At 41.0% G+C, this 15,144-nt stretch overlaps 1 protein-coding gene across 1 annotated transcript in view; it reads right to left on the minus strand.

Annotated features, from left to right (window-relative positions):
* Window positions 1–15,144, minus strand: part of GPR19 (G protein-coupled receptor 19) — a 37,729-nt gene extending 22,585 nt beyond the window's left edge. Inside the window, exons 1-3 of the mRNA XM_069491058.1 lie at window positions 15,054–15,144; window positions 14,427–14,479; window positions 1,680–1,836 (exon numbers count right to left, since the gene is read on the minus strand). The gene's annotated coding sequence lies outside the window, so the exon portion shown is untranslated. The remainder of the gene's footprint in view (window positions 1–1,679; window positions 1,837–14,426; window positions 14,480–15,053) is intronic.

Consider the following 15,144-nt stretch of genomic DNA (forward strand, 5'->3'; position numbering starts at 1 on the left):
AATTTTAGAAGTTTTTAATCTATTTTATTTTGAGAACCAGATAAGTGCTTTTAAAGACAATATGCTCAGGCTGGTCATGTTGCTAAATTTCTGAGGATGGAAGAATGTTTCTAGGTTCAATTAAAAAAAAAATGAAGTAATTATAGATTTCTTTTTTTCCTTCAGACATCTTTTCATCACCATACTAACATAATGTTTTACTACCAGATACCTATACAGCACAAGGGAAAAAGAACAGGCACTTATTGGGTTATTTAGGGGTACAGAATGTGACTATTGGGATAATTCAAGATTAAATATAGATTTCACTGGGACTCTGTTTTAGCCAGGCAAGCTGATTCAATCTTCTAGTAGCATCGGCTGAACAAAATCTGTAGCCAAATCAACTGTTGACATCATTTCAATTTGAGCAGGCAAGCAGAATAGCTCAGTGGTTAAAAGCATGGACTTTAGGGTCAAGCTTCTTGGGTTCAAATTCTAGCTCTACTATTTGCTAGCTGTGTGACCTTGAGAAACTTCCCTAACTTCTCTGTGCCTCGGTTTCTTCATCTCTAAAATGTAGGTAATAATACCTCCCCTCAAAAGGTTCTTGTAAGGATTAAATGACCATGTGTGTTTAGAATAGTGCCTTGCACATAGCAAGACTTTATAAGTATTTGTTAAATAAAGACAAAATAAAATTTAAACTTGTTAGTTCCTCTCTGGAAATAGTCAAAGACACCAAGACTTGGGTTCATGGCAGTTTTTTGTTGTTGTTGTTGTTGTTTTTTTTTTTTGAGACAGTGTCTCACTCTGTTGCCTGGGCTAGAGTGGTGTCATAATAGCTCGCTGTAGCTCACTGTAGCCTCCAGCTCCTGGGCTCAAATGATCCTCCCGCCTCAGCCTCCCAAGTAGCTGGGAGTACAGGCACATGCTACCACGCCTGGCTAATTTTTTTTTTTTTGTAGAGACAGGGTCTTGCTATTGCCCAGGCTGGTTTCAAACTCTTGGGCTCAAACTATCCTCCTGCTTCGGCCTCTCAAAGTGCTAGGATTACAGGCTTGAGCCACCGTACCCAGCCATGGCAGATTATTTTAGCCTGTAACTTTGGTAGATTCCTTTGAGAACTTTCCCAGGGCCTTCTTGGTAGCAATTCAGTAAGATGTGAAATTCTGTGGCAATCTACTATATCCTAAGCCATGGCTAGGAGCAATCACAAACACTCTTGGTACCAGGAACATCAGAAGGCAGATGATCACATAGCTCAAAGGAACAGCATGCCTGCCCACTCAGACTCCCTAAGCCACTGCCAATAACCTCTGGGAACATGGGCATAGAATAAGCAGCTGAAAAGGCGTGAAACAGGATTTTATTGCAGTGACAATGAAATCTAGCTGGTTTCAGTAATTTTTTTCTCCTTCCAAGATTCAAGGAAAAAAAGATCATTTTCATCAATGAGTGCTTTGTTTTATTAATTATCACTATATACAATTTCCATAATTTTTCAACAGGCATGTAGTCTGGTGAATTATTCATTTTACAGAATTACCTAGGCATCTTTTCTGGACCTGTAACAAATCTAAAGCCTCTAATCAGCATCTAAGCCAGGACAAAATCTCCAAATTGCCTGGAAATAAAGAAGATATTATGTCCTCTGAGCCAAATTTCAGTCGCGATACCACAGGATCTCAATCACATACCTTCATCCAGACTTGATTTCAGAGATGGTCTCCTGAGGTCTTCTTGATCAGGAATAGCCCTTGCACAGGAGTTTGGAGAATGCCTAAAACCATCAGGAAAGCTTGGAAACACATTCATATCTGTCCTCTGCCTTCCCCTTGGCTTACAGCCTGCTTCCTGTTAAGGAGACAAGATGACGCCGTGCAGGGTAGATTGTTAAACCATCTTCCCGCCCCCAGCCCCACTCTCTTGGTGCCCCTCCCTTCTCCTTTCCAAGGCTCCGGAATGTGTCACATGGGAAATGGATCATGTGGCTCAAGGGGAGAATGTGGCCATCTTCTCTCTCCCTTCCCCCACTTTTCCTTTCAGGAGCAAAGCAGCAGAAATCTCTGGCCTGATTGGCTCAGACCAAAAATCTCCATATGAAAAGGGGACGATTCAACTACCCAAACCTCCAGCCTTCTTCACTTTCTTTTCTGTTTTTCATCTGAAGATTTTACCCTGAGCAGAGTTGCTCAGTATGGGAGGGAAATGATGCTTTCTCCTCACCGCCCCCCCCCCCTCTTACCATCAGTACCCTGACCTGGGAAGGTGTTCCTTAACCTCCCTCTGGAGCCCCCTTAGCATATCTGCAACAATGGAGTGTTCAGCACCACGGACAGCATTACACCCTCTTCAGGGCTTGTTAAAAGCCATTTGTCTATTTCACTCTCAGGTAAATAAAAATATTTTTTAAATATTTCCCTGAGGACCTTTGCCTAAATATAAATTTATATTTAGGGCTCTTATTTCCCCTATTATCAATTTACTGTTACCTTATAAACACAAATATAAGTTTTACATTTCATTAAAACCATTCCATACCTACCTCCTTGTGCCCATCCCATCACCCATCCTCACTCTTTAAACACGTTCCATGAGGTTTTTTCAGGAGGGGGCAGATTTTCATAACATACTTCATGATATGCCCATTTATCTCTGCTCATGGGCAAAACCACCGAAACAGAAAAATTCTTGGGTGTACAGGTCTACATGTTTTTGGCCTCATCCCCAGGACTGAGTCAAGGCTAAATTAGAGGGGCAGGGAGGGAGCCTGGTTGGAGCTGTTCTGTGTGGAGTCTATCCTGCTTTGCTGACGTCCTGGTTGCCATGGTGCTAGGTAACTGCTAAAGGGGATGATTTCTTTCAAAACCCGTCACCATGGGATCCTGCTGACTAAAGAAAGGAAGAGGGAAAAGGACTGAATTGCTGAGGAGGACTTTCAATTAGCATTCTCAGAGCCAAAGTGGATTGTTGCTGATCATAAACCTTGAAAGAATCCTAAGAATTAGTATGGAGACTTCGATGTTAACTCCCCCCATCCTTCACTGCTCCTTTTCTGAAAAATCTAGTTAGGTGCAACTGATTGAAAATGCTAGCATCATAGAATGACCATGGAGTGCCATCACAGAGTGGTAGGAAGAACACAAGAATGTATTTCCCCTCAGGCTGGGACTTCTGACTTTTGGAAGCAATCCTCTAAATCCTAAGAGCCTTAATTGAGAGATCCCTTAGAACCACACCAGGAACAGCATGTGAATGCTTTACAAATTTATGGGACAAAAGATAAATATTTTTGAATGTGAATTGCTAAATTATTTTATTATTTTTTTTCTTTTTTGAGACAGTGTCTCCTTTTACCAGGGCTAGAGTGCCGTGGTGTTATCATAGCTCACTGCAGCCTCAAACTCCTGGGCTCAAATGATCCTCCTGCCTCAGCCTCCTGAGTAGCAGCTGGGACTACAGGCACACACTGCCACAGCTGGCCACTTATTTATTTATTTTTGATAGAGCTGTATTGCTCAGGCTGGTCTCAAACTCCTGGTCTCAAGTGATCCTCCCACTTCAGCTTCCTAAAGTGCTAGGTAGGATTACAGGCGTGAGCCACCACACCTGGCCTAAATTATTTTAAATAAATATAAGTTTGATTAATGCTTGGATAGCAGATGCATTGCCCCAAATCAAGAATTTAACACATCAACTGCCATGTGAGTTGTATTTAATTCGTGCTAGTTTTGAGCCCGGGGTCTCTTGAAGTGTATGTAACTCTCCTATGTCTCTTTACCTTGGGAGCCACGTGGTGTGCAAGCAACTCACACTGCCATGCTGCAGCATACATGTTACGTGATGGGTGGCCCCTGGGCAAAATCCTGTAGTTGGTTTGTGAAAATCTTACTTATTGATGTCCTTATTGTTACAATCAATATTGATAACTTTTTTTTTTTTTTTTTTTTTTTTTTTGAGACAGAGTCTCACTTTGTTGCCCAGGCTAGAGTGAGTGCCGTGGCGTCAGCCTAGCTCACAGCAACCTCAAACTCCTGAGTTCAAGGGATCCTGCTGTCTCAGCCTCCCGAGTAGTTGGGACTACAGGCATGCACCACCATGCCCGGCTAATTTTTTCTATATATATATTTAGCTGTCCATATAGTTTCTTTCTATTTTTTTTTTTTTTTTAGTAGAGATGGGGTCTCGCTCTTGCTCAGGCTGGTCTCGAACTCCTGAGCTCAAACGATCCGCCCACCTCGGCCTCCCAGAGTGCTAGGATTACAGGCGTGAGCCACCGCGCCCGGCCAATATTGATAACTTAATTGCATATAACTCACACACAGAAAATAAAAAATAAATTTTTCATTAAATTAGAAAGGATCATTTTGTTTTTGAAGTTTTTATTCTATTTTTGTAATAAAACACCGTGGCCCCAAGGAAAAAAATTTTTTTTCTAGTGTAGCAGTCAATGTGTTAAACTAGCTATACATTTGTCACATAAAGCTGCCATATAACTGGCTCTAACTCAGAATCCTAACCAAGGCAATTCCAAATATTTACTTTTGGGGGAAGGAATGCTGCTTGCAATGTGCAGAAATACAAACTTTGTAAGGAAAAAGGTGGCATGGGAAGCTGGAGTATAATTCAAGAAACTAAAGCTCTTTCCTGGATCAATATCCACAGCTTAAGATGTATTTCCTACTTTTATTTTAGGAAAAGAGTCAGGTTAATTCTAGATTTTCTACATAAGACTAGGAGAAATTCAACTCTTAATTCTAACACTTGCCACTCTCCGGAAAGTCATTTCTCAAGAATGCTGGATATGTTTGAAGAACATATTCATATTCTTAAGAGTGAGCAGGCTAGTGACTTGGATATCGTCTCCTCTCTTGTCAATAACAACAACAAAAAGAAAACTAATATTTAATTTGTGCCAAGTATTTACATACATGATATCATTTAATCCTCCTGTCAACCCAATGAGATGAGTACTATTAACAACATTCTGTTTTACAGATGAGGAAACTGAGGCCCAAGAACGATAATGTGCCCAAAGCAGTTACAGACAGCGTGGGAGCTAGGATTGGGAATCATGTACTCTGACTCCAGAGCAGACACACTGTACTATAGTATTCTGTATCATGAATAATGGACTAGACTAAAATAACTGGTCAATTTAATGTGTTGTGATTTACTACTATGGCCCTTTGACAGGAGAAATCACAAATATTGCTTTTAATTCTTTGAGAGGAAAAAATGACCAAATTATTCATTCTTTTTAGGATGAATACATGTATACCTATGGCTTAATGATAAAATATGAAAAATAATTTCACAAGGAGTCATAATACAAAATATTAAGGATGGTTATAGAACATATCATATAATATACTAATTCTGTTTAAAATATATTAAATTTGTAATCACCAAACTTATTCCTGACTATTAGAAAAAGATAAAGAGACTTAGTCTTTCACTCAAACCCATAATACCCTACAATACTTGTGTTATTGGGGTAATGTTTTGAAAATGATTAAGGTGATTTTTTTCTCTTCTGCCTGAGGAATCCATTTGCCCTGGGAATAGGGAGTGTAGCATTATTTAGAAAAAGAATGAAGGCCAGGTACAGTGGCTCACGCCTGCAATCCTAGCACTTTGGGAGGCCAAAGTGGAAGGATCACTTGAGCCCAGGAGTTTGAGACTAGCTTGGGCAACATAGTGAGACCTCATCTCTACAAAAAATTTTTTAAAAACTCAGCTGGGTGTGGTAGCACGTGTCTGTAGTTCTAGCTACTTGGGAGGCTGAGGCAGATGGATTGCTTGAGCCCAGGAGTTCGAGGCTACAGTGAGCTATGATTGAACCACTGCCTGGGCAACAACAGAGTGAGACCTTGTCTCAAAAAAAAAAAAAAAAGAAAGAAAGAAAGAAAGAAAAATAAAAGGAATGGAAAAAAAAAAAAAGAAGGCATTAATATTCAGCTCCTGAAATTCAAAATAGGACCAAGACAATAGACTTGAAATCCAGGCTACTGTTTTGAAAGCCATTCTCTAAATTCCTTTAATTCTGCCCTTGGCTTGTCATCAACCAACCCTGGAAGACTGCTCAGTGCTCTGTACCATACAGCTGCATCTTCATGCAAAAACTTTCCAAGGGGCTCTAGAACATGCAGTTTTATGGGAACTAATTTCTAGATTCTCTACTTCCACAAGTATGTTTTCTGAAACTGCTTTTCCTGAGAACTGGTGCAGTCAAGATGTAATGGATGTCATATTGTTTCCTTGTTCCCACCTAGTTTTTCTTCCATTTTACCATAGATTGGCAAGTCTCTCCCCAACCTTTACCTCAAATTCATTGTCTGAATTTACAAACCTCCCAGCAACCAAACAAAGTAATAACTGGAAATATTGAGGATAATACTGAGAAAGTAAATGGCTCCAATAATTGGGTAACAAATCCTTTTAAAAATCAGGAGCTTTCTAATTGCTTTAAACAAAATTAAAAGCAAACCACTATCCAATTGTCCACTGAGAAATTCATTAAAATAGTTTTCTTAAAAGAAAGCTCTTCTTTACAGAAGAATGCCAGTTAATAAATACAGAATATTATAGTAAGAACAACATTTTTGCAGTCCCCAGGGAAATAACTGATTCAGGCAAAGATCACAATGGATGTTCACACCATCAGATGGAAGTTGTCAGAGAACAGGTTGTATGTAGATTACTTATAAACTGCAAAGGGAAAAATGTCCTTTTTCAATGGAGAGACTGGGAGGCGGCGTTACCAACTTAAACCAAATGACCAACCTTAGCATCATTAATAGTGAGACACACTGAAATTGTGTGTCTAACATGAAGCAATGTCACCTACTCAGCTTCACTCACTGATGAAGTATTCTTTTGAAAAATCTTTAACCTGAATCCAATAAAATATTTACACATAATATCCAGTTTTAAAAAATAAAAAAAGGCCAGGTGCGGTGGCTCACGTCTGTAATCCTAGCACTCTGGGAGGCCGAGGCGGGTGGATCGCTCAAGGTCAGGAGCTCGAGACCAGCCTGAGCAAGAGCGAGACCCCGTCTCTACTAAAAATAGAAAGAAATTATCTGGCCAACTAAAATATATATAGAAAAAATTAGCCGGGCATGGTGGCGCATGCCTGTAGTCCCAGCTACCCGGGAGGCTGAGGCAGTAGGATCGCTTAAGCCCAGGAGTTTGAGGTTGCTGTGAGCTAGGCTGATGCCACGGCACTCACTCTAGCCCCGGCAACAAAGCGAGACTCTGTCTCAAAAAAAATAAATAAATAAATAAAAAATAAAAAAAGCAGGAGTTAGAGAAACAAGTTATAAGACATCATGAGGAAATAATTAGCCAAATCTAGAATGTAGACTATTCTGCTAGAGAAACAGCTTGGACTCATCAAAAAGTCAACGTCATGAAATAAAAAGGCTGCCTACCACAACGCGTTATTTCTGTGTTGAAAGGAACGTTCAGGGCAAGGGATCTCTGCCTTTACTCCCCTTTAGGGATCACTACCCGAGCTTCTCATACCTCATTCCTCGAATGGCAAGTCCCCAATAGCATGGTTAGACAGAGATAGGGCAATCAATTATCTAAGCCTGTCCGGTTCCCTTCAAGCTTGGATGCTGAACTAACAGCCAGTGGGCCTACCACGGCCAAGGCAAGGTGACTCCATAGCAGGGGCCAAGGGGAAGCTGGGTCTGCAAGGGGAGGTGGTCAATATTCCCTGGGAGATTTGCCTGAAGCCAAAGATGGGCCATGCATTCACTAGCTGCAGGCTTCCGCATCAGCATCGCAGGACAGTACGTTCCCCAGTGATTCAGTGATCGGCAGACAAGGGGTATCGTGCTAGACATCTGAAGGCACCAGTCAGTGCACACTCTAGGTCCAGACTGAAGCCAGGAGGTACCATCTCTCTCAGCAATGCCTCAAGAATGTGTATGTTATCCCCTGGTCCCCTACAAATGGATGTCATCTTCAGAGAAGATGACAGGACCTCCTTGGGAGGTATTATGAAAGATGAAACATTTTTATCCATAGGAGATTTATACTATTTAAAAGAACTGAATGAAACTGAACTACATTTGCAACTGGACTGTACACTTTGGGTTTTTTTTCTGTAACCTGTTAGGTTTTGGTGGTTTTAAAATATCTCCACAAATTCTTTGATATGCCTCCCTTCAAATGGTGAAGCTTAATCCACCTCCCCTTGAATGTGTACCAGACTTAATTACTTATTTCTAATAAATATTATAGAATATGCCAGAAGTGACTGTATATAACCTCTGAGGCAAGATCATAATGACAGTTTTTACCTGGCTGTCACCCTCTTGGATTGCTTATTCTGGAGTAAGCCAGCCACCATGTCATAAGGTCACTCAAACTGCCTGTGAAGAGGCCCACATGTAGAAAACCAAGGCTTCTCATCAACTAGACAACCAGGAGTGTGAGCTGCCTTGGAAGCAGATCCTCCTGCCCCAGTCCAGTGATTGCAGCCCTAACCAACATCCTGACTACAGCTTTGTGAGAGATCCCAAGCCAGATGGCTCAGCTAAGCTGCTCCCAAATTCTTGATCCACAGAAACTATTGTATAATGTTTATTATTTAAAAAATTTTTTTTGTTTTTGTTTTATAAGCTCTGTTGGGATGATTATTGTTTTAAGTTACTAAACTATGGTTTTTTGTTTTTTGGGTTTTTTTTTTTTTTTTTTTGAGACAGGGTCTCGCTCTGTTACCTGGGCTAAAGTGCAGTAGCATCATCATAGCTCACTGTAACCTTAAACTTCTGAGCTCAAGCGATCCTCCTGCCTCAGCCTCTCAAGTAGTTGGGACTACAGGCACACAACACCATACCCAGATAATTTTTTAATTTTTTGTAGAGACAGGGTCTCATTATGTTGCTCAGGCTAGTCTTGAACTCCTGGGCTCAACTGATCCTTCTCTCTCGGCCTCCCAAAGTGCTGGGGTTACAGGCGTGAGCCACAACGCCTGGCCCTGCGCCCAGACCTAACTGTGGGATATTTTGTTATGTAGTAATAGATAACTAATACACAGGTGAAAACTCTAGACAAAATAAGGGACTTACATTTTCATGAGATATCTGAACTGTAGTGAGTTAAGTAAGTGTCCTTGCTACATATATGTATGTCTCTGATGTGGAAGATATGTGGTTTTATTAAGACAAGAACATTAGGAAGGGGGAAACACAATTAGTTACATAACACAGTTGTCTCAAGAAAAAAGAAAGCCACTTAAGTGGAGATGGATTTATTATAAGGACTCAAAGAAAGTGCAGGGAACTTAAGAACAAAAAATGGTGGCCTTTCAGATGGGACTGAAACAGACCAAGAAAGCCACTTACTCCATCTCTTTCTGTCTGAGGCCACGTAGCCTACTGTCTTCAGCTCTCTCTCCTCATTAGCTGCATTCACCAGCTACTCCTGAGAGTTCAGCTAGTTTTTTTGTTCCCCATTGTATTACTGGCCCCCAAATGGCTGACCCTAAATGGCAGCCTTGGATCTAAAATTTACAGATCCTTAGAAATTCAATGCTTCTGTCAAAATGACCTAGTCTCTCAATGTTCTGCTTCTAAACTCTCAGGAGGCAGAGTCTGTTTGACCCAGCCTAGGTCGGATACAGAGCTGGGGGTACTGGGATGGAAAAAGAGTTCCCATATCACCTTCCCAGCACTCTCTAAAAAGGGGCTCTTGGCAAATTTTATAAGAGGTAAAGGCAAGGAGAAGGAAGAAGGATTGATGGATGAAATGACTAGCAACTTAGTGTATCTGTTTCTAAACTTCCATTAACTCTCCAGGTGAGCCTGCCAACAGCTCCAGTCTAAACTTCTCACCACCTATGACTTCCATTTTAATCACCCACTAAACACACGCCCGTCACACTGCGTGTAGTGTTCCCGTATATACACCATGCTGTTTCATGCCTCTAGGCTTAGACTTGACACACAGCTTCTCTGCCTTGTTCACCTTGTGAACGTCTACTCCTCTCTCAAACCCTGCTCAGTTTTATCTTGTCTATAGTTCTACGTCTCTCCCACTCCCCACCCTTCCAAAATAAGTTACTCACATCTTCCTTTTTACTATAGTACTTTAATTTTCACACATACTACTTCTATGACTGCATATATCATATTGCATTGTGTTCCTAGGTTCTTGCAGGGAGGAATGTCATCTAATTCATCTTTATACCTCTAGGATCTAAAAAACAAAGTAAGTACTCAACAACAGTGTTCCAGTACATTGAACAAGCATGACTTTTGGGATTAACTCAAACAACTTAATTTTTATTTTCCACTGTTCCTTTGAAAACACCCTGTAGGTGTTGGTTCTTCTCCTATCCCTGAATTAAAATGTGGGTGGTACCATTACTTTTTCTGGTTACTTTTAGTTAAGAGATGTTAATAATTAAAATATTCTGTCCTGCCCAATAGTCAAAATTTGGCACCTGACTTAAAGTTTAGGCTTTTCTCCCTCCTCCCACTTTGTGCCTGCTGCAGACAGGAAAGCCTACATTTAGGAAAAGAGTGTGGCCACTTCCCTCTTTTCCTGACTTATTTGTCTAACCCTCAGATCATACCCACTCTAATTTCTAACCCTTTCATCATTAGAGAGTAAGATGAGCAAGAGTCTTACTTTGTTGGTACTTTATGAGCTGCCATCACTTTCTCTGCACCTCACAGGTATTAAAAGCTGACTTCTTATCTCATGGGCACTTTTGTGGGTTTTGGGGGACAAACTTCTATATCTATGAATTTCTCAACTGCAGTTCCTTTAACCAGCTGGCCACTTACTCTAACTTCAGAAAGATCTTTAGTTTTTCCCTAATGAAGCCTATTCATTAATTTGGGTGGTCATGTTGGTCAGGTCCAGAGTTGACCCCCTGCTGGCTCTCTCTTTTCCCTGAGTTTGCAGGAAACATGCATGTCTTCTTTGTCCTGACAAATCTCAGGAATATAAACCCATCGCTAACAAAGTAGCAAACTCTCTTTCAGCCTATAAGATTGTTCAGGTGGAAGACAGACATTAGTGCATTGTGTCCCCCTAAACTCTGGGAAGCTTTCCAAGTGGTCTCTTTGAAAGCCTCTTTCCCTAGTCTTTGAGTGAAGGGCTTAAACACTTTTTTTCCTCCATAGTGATGAAGTCCTCACAGCACTACAATAACTCCATTCAAATATTCTCTTCAAAATCCCTTTTCCAGTTTTCACTCTTGACTCTTTTATGTCCTTGACACCGGTAATAGTTTAAGAGTAGTCTAATCAGTTTTCACCCTCCTACATTTTGCACAAATCCCACAGTAATCTGTCTTTGCTATCTTGTCTTAGGATATTAGGCAGCACTCCTATTTTAACATACTTTTATAAGAGTTTATCTAAACTGTCACCACCTTTAGTTTTTCTATTTCTAACTTTCAACCTGCTTCCCTCATCTCGAGTCTCCCATCCTCCTACCCCAGTCTACTCCTCACTTCTGCATAATCTGCTCTTCACCCACTTCATTACCTCTAGTTACTTGACCCCTGCATAGTCTCTGAATCCCTTGTCTCCTTACCTAGCCAACAATATTTAGCCATTTTACCAACACTCTTGCTAGAGATGAGAGCAAACCAATGTCTTTGTCTTTTCCCCATACCCACTTTAGTAATCCCCAATCTTGGTAGCCCCTGACAACTTCTTTCTCTGTTTAAGTCCTTGGACTCCTGAATATTGATTGAGAAATTCAGAAAACTATACTGATTGGATCTAGCACAGACTGATATTTTCTAGTCTCAGTTGGGCCAACTCTGGCTTGGGAAAGTCTTTGCTCAATTCTTAAGATTATCTACCACATCCCCAGGATGACACTCCATTTAGTATTCCAGGAGGTTGCAGCTCTAATAATGGCAGACACGTTTTTGGAAGATACACTGTAACATCAAGCTTCCTAGCACCTGACCCAAAATACTCTTCATAGAGTAAAAAACACATTGCATACAAAAGAAAAGCCCACTTGTGTCCAAAGACAGTAGTCTCATTGCTGAACTATACCAATTATGTAGAATTTTATTTCCAATATCCCAAAAAGAGGCAGAAAGATGGACTGGAACCCCTTATATGTAGGACCAGAACCCTATATTGGTACAATATGAATTTTTTTGAACAAGGTCCAATAGGCATTTGACATCCACAAAGCAGAAAAGACTTAACCAGTTTGGGGTTTTTTTTGTTTTGTTTTGTTTCTCTATCTGGGGACCTAAGCTCTTTCCTCCTTTTGCATCCTGTGCAAAAGTACTGGCAGTCTCCAGCAAGAACCTGAAGCATCACTTGTATTTGGCTCCAGTCCTGGCTCATTCTAACTCATAAAAACCATTGAAGACAGACACCAATCTGTCCAGTGTACCTTCCTGTCCCAGGAGGACTCTGTCTCTCACTCATGCGTGCTTGCTTCTCAAGAAAAGGGACTCCATTAAAGATAGGTAACCCCATGTGGCAAAAGATACTCCTGACCATTATCATTATATTTGGATCTTGATATCCAGTGAATGAAGTAGTATGGTTTTCAACTTCTGAATTACTTATATCCCTAGAAACTAGAGTTGTCCTACTAGGAAGCATCTTGTCTCTTAACAGCTGAAATTCTTGACCCAGAGATGACACTTCTGTTCCATCCAAGTGATACTCTATTGACTGAAAGGCTACAAAGGCAGGTTTGAACCTCACCTTTCTCATCTGTCAGTACCAACAAAACCACGTGTGTGGTCAGAGCAGTGACATGAATCCTGACATCCTTTGGGAAGAAGCTTCATTATCAGTGGCTGGTGGCACATACATTCCCACCTGCACCTCCTCATTGGAAAAGAACACCCACATGCACACATTTCAATCATGCCTTGATGCCCTCCCCAACCAACAGAGCAGAACAGACTGTAAAAGTTCACCCCAACTCACTACTGCCATCAGCCCTGCTCATGGCTCAAGATTCACATGTGGTAAAGCAACAAAGACATCATCATCTGTGTTGCCTGTGCTAGATAAAAGGACCAGCTCGGGAGGCTCAAAGTCTTCCATCTCTACAGCAAATCCTGTATATTCCTGGCACCTATATTAATGAATTCATCACTGACCTTTCCAAATCACTATGCTAACCCCATTCTTTTCACCATAGCCTCCGTTTGAATATGGCTTACTATACCCTACTCATCTGCCCATCTCAAGCTCTAGCCTTTATTCCTCTAGAAATTTTTCAAATATATAACCATCCAGATCAGGAGTTCTTAAGCCAAAGGTTTATTTTCCTCTTTTAGAGGGAACTCTTAAAGCATTGGCTTCAGCCTTAGTTGCAAAACAGAGAGCTTTAAAAAAACACTGATGTCTGGGCTCTACTCAGAGATTCTGATTTAACTGGTCTAGGGTGAAGCCTGAGCATTAGGATTTTTTAAAGCTCCCCAGGTGATTCTAATGTGCAAGAAAGGCAGAGAACCTGTCTTAAGGCTCTCTAAAAATAGATGGACCTATGCTCCATATAACATCCACAATTCAATGGGTAGGCGGCATGTACTAAATACTATATACCAATTTCTATGCTAAGAACTCATGTAGTCTTCTCAACAGTACCTCATTTTGTCATTACAATAATCCTATGAGATAGGCACTGTTATTCTTATTTTACAAATAAGGAAACCAAGGCTCAGAGAAGTCACATAGAGTGATTGGAAGACCCTAAAGTCAAACCCCAAGTCTGATTCCCAATTCTACACTTTCTATGGCATACTGAGATGTCATGTCTCTTGGAGCTAGATGATCCCGCTCCCTAAAACAAAACACCCAGGCTTCACCCCAGAAATCCTATTTTATTGCATGTATTGATTTTTCCTGTAGCATTTTCCTATGAACTCCACACATATAGCCCAGCTGCCAGGATATACTTTAGACTGCCAAAATGAAATGAAGTGCTCTGGGGAGAACTTCTTGGTAGGTGACTACCATGTCTAGCTCTTTACTGCAGTACTTCCATTCTATATATTCATTCATACCTGGATCCTTCTCCATCACTACTAGCTTCAATCCTGTGGCTTTCTATATTTACTCTTACAGATGAAGCTATATTGCTTACCTATCAACCATTCCTTTGTTAGGTGTAGTAAAAGTATGTACTCCATCAGCATTCCTCTGCCTTGCACTCCTGACAGGACACAAAGAATCAATATATACTGGCTACGCTGCATAAAATTGCGGCCAATATCAAGATAGACTCTAATACCTAGTGAACTGGGAAGTATGTACTTTTGCAATGTGCCAGTGACACATCTGAGGAATTTGGTAGCTAAATTCCACCATTTCATTCCATAAAATCCACATTTCATTCTGGCTAAAGAATGGGGTTGGTGGGAGGTTGTAGGGGGCAGGGGACGCCATTGGAAGGGGGAAGACATGTCAGGTGTTGGGTGGTACCTTTAAGATGTTGCAGGGCTAAATCCAATGCTTGTGCAGGTGTCCCACATACCCTAAAGAGAGAAAGGAGGTCAGATTAGTCAGATCCCTCAAGACAGTTCTCAAATTCCTGACTTTTGTTACCTTGACTGTTCCTCCTAATCCCAACCTCAGCCCTTGCTCAGGACTGTGGTTTTCAGAATCTTCCTTGTTCCGCTCCCTTAGGGACTTAGCAATTTTCCACCTTACATACATCATGGACTGTATGTGTGGAATTTCTGCCTTTGTTTACAAACATGCATAGGTTCACACTATTTTAAGAAGAGTTTTTTCTACTGTCAAAAGTTCTGACTTTCTAGTCTCACTTCTCTGTAGTTATTGCCTTCATTTATCTCTCAAATCTTCCCGTCTTCCCACAATACATACCCATATCCTCTGTTGGTCACCAACCCCCCCCCCCCAATCCTTTGGCCCCTCAGATTTATGTCGCTCCCAGAAGTATCTTCCCAAACACATCAAACTCATCACCTTTATTTTAAACTTTGATCGGCTCTCCCACTCCCACTCCTTTACTACTTGGTTCGCTGAAACCTCCTCTCACACGGAGTTCTCGGCCAATATAAAAACAGAAAGAAGGGAAGACCATACAAGCTTATGGAGTTTTGATTGCAAAATCTCGAAGAACGTGGTGTCGTGTACTTGAATCCATCGGGTCAACGTAACGGGCATTTTCCAAGGG

The sequence above is a fragment of the Eulemur rufifrons genome, chromosome 16 (assembly GCF_041146395.1).
Source record: "Eulemur rufifrons isolate Redbay chromosome 16, OSU_ERuf_1, whole genome shotgun sequence".
Lineage (NCBI taxonomy): Eukaryota > Metazoa > Chordata > Mammalia > Primates > Lemuridae > Eulemur > Eulemur rufifrons.